Raw genomic sequence first — 10,881 nt, 5'->3', positions numbered from 1 at the left:
CAAAGACTTTGCTTCCATCTAGTGTTGCGTCTGTTGCCAACTTTCACAAGTCGCTATTCACTGCTGTCTCTGCCGTCTTCGCTGCAGCTTGATTATATAACCAAGTTTCCCCTTAACTTGTTATTTGGTCGTAATATGTTCTGATGAGCACCAAAAGATGCATCATCATACCAGTCAGTGTTATTACTTGTGTTGCTATGACTGGGTCGACATGTATATGTTTATCTCCCACTCAAGCAAAATTGCTGCACACCAGAAATCTGACAATGTGCCGGGAAACCTTAAGTCCTGACACAATTCTATGATGGTGAACACACCATTCCTTCAGCTAGAACAAAGAAGTAGGTTTGTATTGTTAAAACGATGGGTCAACTAGTTCTAGTTGAAACTAGGGCTGACTTTAACCTTATAGCAGGAATTACCCTAACATGCAGATAGAGCTGCAGAAGAATTGTTCAAATCATGAAAAACGTCTTTTTTTTTAAACTAAAATGCTCTTACAGCAGCCAGTTGTCAAAATGCTTAAGAGCTATCCACCTCATTCGGGACATAATAAAGGACATGATTAAAAATGTTGTTCTGTTGCGGTCTTGGCTGTTATGCATACAGAAAACTGATTTTGCATAAAGGCAAGTTTATACCTGCGTGCTGAGATTTGCCAGGTGAGATTTAGACCGAGTCAAAGACCGAGTCTTAGAGTCGGTCAGCCAGTCTGTTTGCTTTAGCTGTTTTGCAATCAATAGGCGAACCAAAGTATATCCTCTACATGTTTTAACCTGCTGGATTATGTATATTACAATTAATGTAATATACATGTTTCAACCTTTTGTTGCCATGGTCTTAAATGTCATTTCTGACTTTCCTTCACATCGCTGTTGTACCTATTTTCTAATATAACTGTAATGAGTTATATTAGCATTTGTGATTAGAACAAAGCTCTGTGCAACCATTATTTAGATTATTAAAATGAATCATTATATCAGTTGTTAGTCAGCATGGCTGATTATTAGCAAGGGATAGTGAGTTTAAACATGCTGATGGTGCTGTAGTGTAAAAAATTATCATTTTAAATTAAGCCACATTTATACTCATAAGACAGGCGCTACACTGCAATGCAGTGTTCTATCTCATGTCAAACCTAATAAGGAAGGAAGTGGGAAATAACCAACATAACGTGTAATAAGAGGAAATTCTTTGCGTTCGCTTTAATTATCAACCAGAAAAAAATGACATTTGGACTGCTTTGTAAAGGTTTCACTTAAATACAAGCTGCAATTTAAGCTGACTCCTCTCCAACTGACAGATTGAGATATGTGAGCCTATTAGGAATGAGGTGGGTACCAATCAGCTGCAATAGTTTCTTAATGGGGATTTAGCAAAAGTACAAGAAAAACAAATATCTTGCAAATACAAATAGAATATTTAATTTAATTGTTGACATTTGACTAATTTGTGCTTGTCCCACATAATTCAAACAATTTTCACCTAGATGGCATGAAGATTATCATCAGTTTGGTGTTCTAAACCATTGATCTGACTGGAACGGACCATTGAGTCTTGTAATAATTTTAAACATGCTTATAGACTTGGTATTTCCAGTCAAATGTCTGCACAGAATATATTATGTTTGGGGCTTTCTGACATGTGGTACTTTGCTGTATTGTGTAAATGTCAAGTGTGAATAATAAACGCGTTCACAGCAAAGAAAAGCCCAACAGCATCAACAGTCATAATAGGGAACTGGCTCTTTTTATTATTCAGAAATAACGGTGTGTCTATAGATTTTTTTTTACATTTGTTTTAGCTTCAAAGCTCTTGTGCCTCCTCCCCAATGTCAGTTTGAAATGTCAGACCTGGCAGAGATGGAATCCAACAATAAGAAATTTAGATTTATAAGGAGATAAAAGTGGAAAACCAAATAAGACGTCTATTTCAGAGAGTTGTTATACTGTTCTATTGTCGAGTTTATCAAATGTGACAATGCCACATAAGCAAACAAGTAAGTCTAAAACTGAGAAAGTTCTGCCTATCTCTTAACCCATGGGCTGCTTTCAACCTGTTTTTTCTAGTTGAAACTATACAAATAATAATAATGTCAGAGTGTTAGTAACAACGACACAACAAGCAACCTTAAGTTCAGAAGAAACCTTTGGCATTTACTTTTAGCATAAACAACAACAAAAAAGCAATGAAAGTAAAAAAACTCTAGACTTTTTTTATGCAACACAGAAAATATTAAACAAACTGCTCTGTGAAGAGGTTGTCTTAAATCAGCCCTACTATTCCAGTGTAGCAGCATCTAATTGTTGATTCTAGAGGACGTTGATTAGAAAGGTATTGTATCAGCTAACCGGTTTTACTATATTAAAAACTCACATATTATTCATATAATTTTTTTTAGGTCTCCTTCTGTTCCCATATTGACAGACATGTTTTATATATTTTCTTTCATCTAAAAAAAAAAAGATGACTTAAATCTTGTGCGATAACTGAAATTCTGCTAATTCTCCTCCTTGTGGTCTTTGCGGAAGATACTAGGCTGCTTCTGGTTAAAATTTTGAGGACAAGCAATACGTACATACTGTACACAGAAATCTTAAACTCATCCACTTTTCGAAATATGAACAATAAAAATTCATCAGACAAGCTGCCACTATAAAGCCCCTAGAAATAAAAAAATACAGCAATCTAAGCCAGAGCTTTCTTGTGCTGCCCTGTTAAGCCCAGGTTCTCATTGTCATTACTTGTCCTGGTCTTTTTTCCTGACCAGAAAAAAAGTTTTTAAATTGTACCAAAGACGACCAGTGTTCAAAACATTTTTGACCACCACTTCAAAGGGTAATAAACATCTTTATTTAAAATTTTATACAGTGTCTTCATCACTGTATAGAAAAGTTTTTATTATTAAATCAACAATGGTTCATTTTGAGCCTTTCAATGCCTGAATAATTAATGTACAGTTCTTACACGATCATAGCAAATAAATAAAAAGTCAGATATTAGCCTTAAAAATGAAAGAGATGAAAAATGTTCTTCAAATATTCATATTAAATAACCAGACATTTGCTTAAAGCATGCACCTATTTACTTCAGATTGGCAATAAACGTGAACTTATAAGTCAAAAACTGGATTTTACACTTTTTTAAATTTAATAGATTAATCAAAAATATGCAGCATGAATTTATAATTCATGAAATTCATGAATATATGAAATTCCTTTATTATATAGTGGACTTAACTGTTCCTGCTCATTTTCCACTTAATATTTATACTCCTCATATAATATCAAAAATATGATATTCCCAATGCTGAACTAATTTTGTGAAAACTGCTTCATCAAAATTGCAAATACTAAGTTAAAACACAATCTGTTGAGGATAATTGAGAATTTAGTAGCTTAAGACCGGGACAGACGGTCTATGTGCAAAGTTAGTATCCAACTTAAGTTTTTCATGTTTAGAGAAAAGCCATATTATATTAAAGAAAACAATTTTTTGTATCAAAAGGGTTATGCGAAATCAATAGCAAAAAGAAAAACATGCTGGTTTGATATGTTTTTTTTTATTTAAAGAAACCGATTAATCCTTATATCAAGAAGTGTGCATTTATCTACTGTTAAATCTACTTTAAGATCAAAATCAATACTAGAATCACTTTTTTGTCCATGATTGTGTGCACAATCAAATTGACTTTGGTAATATATGTGTAGAGACATTAGGTATAAACATTAGTTTGTATGTGTCTATTTTTATTATTTTTTGGGGGGTTGTTTGTAGAGATACACAGATCTGATACCTGAATCAGATATCAGCTCCGATATTGACTAATTAGCTGGATCAGATGTCAGTGATCCAATCTTGTGCATTTAACATGAAACTGTTATTTCTTTCTTTTTGCTGCTTATTTGTTAATGAATAATACAAAGTACATTTGAATGTGTTAATCATTTACATTTTTTAACTATCTTTATCTAAAAGCTAAAGCCTGCACTCACATGGCAAGAATCCGGTCAGTATTGGATATCGGCTAAAACACTCAGCCCAGGTATCATTGGCAGATTGGATCGCAAAAAACTATCGGTGCATCTCTTGGTTAGGAAAAGAAAAAAATAGGCTTTAAGAGTACAAATATGTTTGTTTGTTTTTTTTAAGTGAATGTGTTTTATGTGTTTCAACAATTGTTAATGTGATTATCTTTTGATTTAATTAACACCACTGAGCCTCAACCGTTTCAGAGAGAAGCAGCCATCACTGTTATAGACATATTGTCCTTTAAACTGTAGATTGTATTGTAGATTAACCAAATTACAGTGATGCAGGACAGACTGATACAGTGTCTGTGGAAGGATCTGTTATTTTATTTTTTGAACAGTGTATATGTGTGAGGACCAGCCCAGGAAGGATGGTTCCTAGGAACAAGAACTAATCTACAGTAGACACAGTGATCTCAAAGATGCTGTTGAGAGGCAGTGTGAGAGGTAGTTCCTGAGAGGGTTGAGCTCCAGATGGTTTTAATTTATCGGTGGACCAAACAATTCACTTCCTGGCTACATGCAGACTCTTCACTGTCTTAATTCAGAACAGGGTTGTAACTTTGCGATGAAAATTGGTGGGGACGCCCTAATGCTTTCATTAGAATTTGTGTATTTTTTTCAAAAATGAACTCAAACATATATTTATTGAATGCTTTCCTATTGTTGAGAACACAAGAGAACTATAATACACTACTATTTATATTTATAGATAGTTAGAGAGATGTCTTTTAGTACATTACATATAAAGGGCCCTAAAACAATAATGAATCAAAAAATTATAACAGAATAACAGCCGATTCCGATGCCAAAATCGTTATGTCACGCATCCCTAGAAGCACAATTTCAATTCTATCTATCCAACCAGACTTTTCCTTTTAAATATAGCATAGCATATATTTTTGTTGTAAACTCTTTGGTAAACTTGGAGACATATTTTATTGCATGTTGCATATACCAGTAAATCTGTTTCACCTTTCCCCTTTTTGCAGCTCTCCCTTCTTCTCTCTGTGCTCTGTTTAAAAAGATTTAGCAACCTCTTTACTAATATAATGAGGCCAGAAACAAAATGTTGAGATATGTTGAAGCTCTGCAGTCTGATTCTATCTGTAGAATAAGAAAACATGTCAATTTTAACCTATAACTGACAGTCGTGGTCCTCTGAGAAGCCAAGATTTTTTTAGCTAGTAAAAAAGAACAAACTATGTTTTCTCAAGCTTCTTGCATTATAATACTAACTTGTTTAAACTTGCCATTTTTAGCTGAAAAAGCTCTGTATGTCAAACAGATTTTTCGGTGGCATCTCTAATTTTAACCAACCCCTCTCCTTCTACTTAAACATTGAAGTAGCTGCCGGTTAATGTTGCCTGAGTGCTGCTGTGTGTCTCTCCTCCAACCACGTAGCGACTCTCTACGCAGTGAAATGTGACTGCAAATCAGATGTCTCAAAGCAACACATCCGATGATGTTACACCGAGATGCGGTACACAGCAGCAGCGGGAGAGAGGGAAAAAAAAACACGGACTCAAAACGCTCTAAACACAGATAGCTGCACCCAACCTCTGTTACCTTTGGCTAAAGTAAATGAGTGGAAAGGGGGGGGAAAGCGGAAAATATTGGTGAGGACATGTCCACACCAGTCCTTCGGAAAGTTAAGCCTGTGAATCAGACCAATGACAGAGTATTTTGCAAGCTTCAGGGGTTTCACAGATGGTCTGCTAAGGAGGAGTCATTAATGTGTAGGGACACACACCACCGGAGATACCCGGTACTGATGCTAGAAGATGCTCCCAGACCTCATCTGCTGTTGCTGGGCACGCAGGAAGCTGGCGACCCACTGAGAGATGGGGTCCAGCCATGTAAGCTCTCATGGAGGATACCTAAGTTAATGGTAATGAAGACCAACCTGAAGTCCACAAGACCGTGAATGATATCCCTAGGTGGTCAAAGTGTGCTGGGTGAGATGACTACATCCTCTTCCCAGTTGTGTATCCGATAAACAAACTGCAGTGGATCCAGCAGGGAGCCTCTAATGTCCTTTAGATGCTTCAACACAAGTCTTGCAAATAATTTTTATGACCACAGATGGCTATTAATTGGCATTTAATCCTGATTTTTTTCTCATTGTATGCCATTTTAATAATATTACACTTCTTATAAAAATGTCTGAAAAGAAACACATGAACTCTACACTCAGGGTGTAATAGGAAAATATCTTCTTTTCCCATATCAATTCCCTTCAGGGTAATCTCGTTTTGACCTCTAACCTTTATCAAGCTGACCACTGTGCTGACTCATAAATCACACATGACACCTGTCACAGAGGTGATGCCTGACTCTGGTGCGACCGCTGCACGGATCTGTAACTCAGAACCAGTTTTCATCAGACATCATTCCACATGGTAATCCCAGTGGTGGAGGAGGGGAATGTTTGCTCCGAGAGAACTGAAGCCTGTCATGTATCGCCTCTTATCTCTCTACTGTGGTTCTGTCTGCATGAGCCTGTCTATCACCTTGCCAAGGCATGTCAGTGTCTATAATACTTTCTTGTGCCTACTAAAATAGGCTTTCACCTGCTGGAGCAGAGTTCCTTTCAAGCTCCCTTTCAGGATTAGGTTTAGGATCATGCTCTTTGTTTCTTTTTATATATTTTTTTTCTTTAAACTTAGCAAGAGTTCAGCATGCTATCACCATTTCTAATTTTCAATATCATGACATTTTCTTTTTTTTTTTACAAAACTGATGTATAGTATAGTTGTGATATATTTTTCTACCTCTATCTCTTTTCACTGATGTTTACACATTGCTTCTCAAAGGAAATGCTAAACTGAAGATATACTGTAAAAATATCTGCAAAATGTCAAGCTTTTTAAATAGGAAAGAAGATGTTATAATATTTTGTTTCACTTATCTGAGTCTGGTTGGGTTGGGCAGCAGTCTCCAGTGTCGCTCCCAGACTTTCCCATGTCGGACATCCCCTCTATTTTCTCTTCCTTAAAATGGGTCAGAATTGTCATCATGACCTAAGCTTGGGCTTGTTTAAGTTCATTAGCAAAAACATCTGTTCTTACAAGGTCGGGTTTTACAAACTTAGACCGAATACAGACGACAAGAGCTGTTGCATTAAGACATAAAGCAGTGAAGTCTATATTTTGTGTCATTATATGCCATTCTAAATGCTTAAGGACCGAATAAACAGCAGTGGCTTGCTGGATTTTGCCCACAGACCTTAAGTTTGACATGTGTTTTATGTGCTGGAAATGAATCAGAGCCCTTTATTACATTTCCATTCCTTAAAGTGCAACAGTGATCAAATGTACACAGTTTGGGAGAAAGAAAAACATGGTGCAAACAACATATTGATATGGAAGTTCAGAGCATTAAATATGTATGGTGCGAATATGCAGAATAATGGATTGGTGTGATGCAGAGTCTGTAACTTGATTTAGTTTTTTTCAACAGTTCAGCAGTCTGATGCCGGTGGGGAAGAGGCCGTTTCAGAATCTGTTGGACCTGCATTGAATGCTGCAATGCCTATCCCCAGAGAGCAGCAGGGAGAACAGTCCATGATCGGGGTGTGAAGGTTCACTGATGATGTTACGGACTTGGGACATGCAGGGCTGGGATGAAATGTCTTTAATGTAGGGAAGAGGAGCCCCAATTATCTTCTCTGCAGTTCTCACTGCTCTCATCACCTTCCAATCTGCGGCGTTGCAGCCTCCACACAGTGACACAGCTGGTCAGAACGTTTTCAATTGTGCTTCTGTAGAAGGTCGTGAGGCTGGGTGGGGCAGGTGGGCTTTCCCCATCCTCCTCAGGAAGTGCACTTTTGTGCCCTTTTGACAGGGGATGGCATTTACAGTCCAGGTGAGCTTGTCTTTGATGTGCACCCCCACGAATTTGGTGCTGTTCACCACCTCTACAGCTGAGCTGTTGATGAGCAGTGGAGCATGGTTAGGCCAGTTCTTCCTAAAGTTGACAATCTCCTTCTCCACATTCAGGATAAGGCTGTTATCTCTGCACCAGCTACTCCACCTCCTCTCTTTAGTCCTGGTCGTTGTTGTCTCTGATGAGGCCCACCACTGTAGTGTCATCTGTCAAGTCTAGCAGCCAATTGCAGAGGGTTGTATTGAAGATCAGCTGTTCCATTTTGCCAATCAGATGCTGTGGGATGATGGTGTTGAAAGTGGAACTGAAGTCCAGGAACACCATATCCACACATGGGTGTTCTTCTTCTCCAGGTGTGCCAGGCTCGAGTGAAGAGCAGAGGAGATGGCGTACTCACTGGAGTGGTTCCATCAGTAGGCAAACTGAAACAGGTCTTGAAGCACCATGGCATTATGCCATTATGGCACTATGGATTGGTGCAGGGAAGTGTTGAAATGTCTGTGAGGACACCAGCCAGCTGACCTGCAAACTCCTTGTACACCCGCCCAGGTATGTTATCCCGGCCTGGGACCTTTCTTGGGTTGACTCTCCTCAAGAGTTTTCCTCATTTCAGCTATGTCAAGGTTGAGTGCCTCCTCTCCCTGGTGTGGAATGACTTTCATTGCTGGAGTGCTGTTTAGTGCTTCAAAACCAAAGAAGTTGTTGAGTTCATTTAGAAAGTCAGTATTTGCTACGTCTACCGGGGGGGAGGATGTGTTGTAGTCTGTAATTGCCTGTATGCCTTGCTACATCCTGCTGGTGTTACTGACATCATGGAAGAGATTCTGGATCTTCCGGCTGTTGTTGTGCTTCACAGATCTGATGGTACAGTTCAAGTTGGTTTACACTGTTCTCAGAGCCTCTCTATTACGAGGCTAGTTGGTTGGTCGGGTGGTGACGTTCTTTCGTGATGATGACATCTTCAGCGCATTTGTTGATGTAGGCTGACACAGTCATGGCATACTCTATATTTGTTGTCATAGGTTGCTGCAGCTTTGAGCTTGTTTCAGTCAGAGCATTCAAAACAGTCCTGCAGTTTCTCTATGGCCCTCTCAGTCAGCACTCTGACCTGCTTCCCTGTTGGTTTAGCCCTGATTAGCTTGGGCCTGTATGCATGAATTACCATAACAGATAGATGATCTAAAGACCCGAGGTAAACTGTAAAGCTAACAACAGTGAACTCTCTGGGCAGAGAGAACAGTCTGTTCGTTAGTCTGTTAACTAACTGTCAGAAACACGATGTCTGGAGAGCAGAAGCTTGTCTAGCATTTTTACAACAGCTGATGTTGATGTAAACACGGACCCCACCACCTCTGGTCTTACCACTGAGTTCTCTTTTCCTAAATGTATACAATTATGTACTGTACAATGTATTATAAATTAAGTAAATAGCAAAAATAGAAATAAACAAGTATTCAATGTGCTCCCTGGAATCAAATCCAATAGTAACCTAAAACTTGAGGTAAATTTGGACCTGTCAAAACAAGGCAGGACAAGCAGTGGTGCACATTTAAATGTGTACCAAAAGAAGAATAATAGAACAACAAAACAAAACAAAACAAAAACATACAGCCCTTTAAAACTGACTATAGTTGACCACTGCCAAGTAATATGACAACACCAATTTTACAAAAACGATCAGAGCAGCATAATTCTGTGGTTATGAAGATATGAAGCAAAATGTTTAACAAAGATCTCCACATTTAGGGAAAATACCCTCCTTGACTCCACGCTGAGTATGCCCAGGTGACTTAATCTGTCATCTGTCATTGTTGACATAAATGGGTTTTTCTAATAAAAGGGCGGAGAAGCTTCTTTCGCCGGATGCAGCGCTAACTGGAATTACAACCAAAATTTGACTTAGCCTAAAAAGTTGATGAAAAACCTCTTTGTAAGGTTCAAAAACACAGCAAACTCTAGTAGAGAAGCTGGTCTCCCTCTTCTTTTCTCCCTTCTTAAACAAAGCTGTCTTATTTGATGAAGCTCATGCTTAAGGTCTTCTAAGTCTGACTCAAATCTTTTCCCCAAAGCAGCTCCTCTTTTAGGAATGATGGGCTTTTGGGGTCAAGAGATTGCACTCCTTCCATTATCTCACAGTTGTTTTTGGAAAATCGCCTACCTATTTCTGCCTCAAGACAATCACGTACCTGACAGAAAATACTTCTATTGAACTATGTTAGCCCAAATCTATTATTTTCTAACTCACAATGCCTCTTTCCAACAGTGCTTATTTCAAGTGAGTCCAGAAATTTAGGCATTGGCCTTTGGTTATCTGTTGTTTTGTGCTTCAGTGACAATGTTGCAGTGGTGCACAAGTTCTTTAGACTACATCCATAATTCACCAAATGTACTATCGATTCTGTAGCTTTTTAACATGCCTGTAAGGGAACCAACCAGATCTATTACTCTAACCAGATCAAAACTTCTGGATTGGAGCATGTCAGACAGGATTTTCACATCCCCCAAACACTTTTCAAAAAGTAAACAAAAGTCCCATAAACTGTATGTCAATTTGGGCTAAAATACCCTTCACTTCTAATTTGCTGTCTTCATTATTCTTCTCTAGTGAAATGTCTTGCAAGAGCCTCAAAAAGGCCATGTACCTGCAAGCCCACCCAACATCTGAAAGTCGCTAAAGTTCTCTAGGCTTTTCATGTGGGTACATTTCTTTTTGAACATCAAGCCTGTTCATATGGACAGCAGAGGCAGACATGAGACTAGTAATTGAAGTTGTAATACTTAAATGTAATACTAAGCAGAAGCACTGTGGTGCAATGACTCCCTTTCTTCGCATTAAAACACCACGTTGTATGCATGCATACATGCATACATGCATACCAGCAAAGGAAATACTCTTTATTGATCCTGTGTGCCGCTGCCATGTTCTGTTTTGGATCCATTTGGAGCATGAAGGAGCTGCATA

The sequence above is a fragment of the Cyprinodon variegatus genome, unplaced genomic scaffold (genome assembly GCF_000732505.1).
Source record: "Cyprinodon variegatus isolate N-32 unplaced genomic scaffold, C_variegatus-1.0 Scaffold184, whole genome shotgun sequence".
Taxonomy (NCBI): Eukaryota; Metazoa; Chordata; class Actinopteri; order Cyprinodontiformes; family Cyprinodontidae; genus Cyprinodon; species Cyprinodon variegatus.
This window is presented reverse-complemented; position numbering follows the sequence as displayed.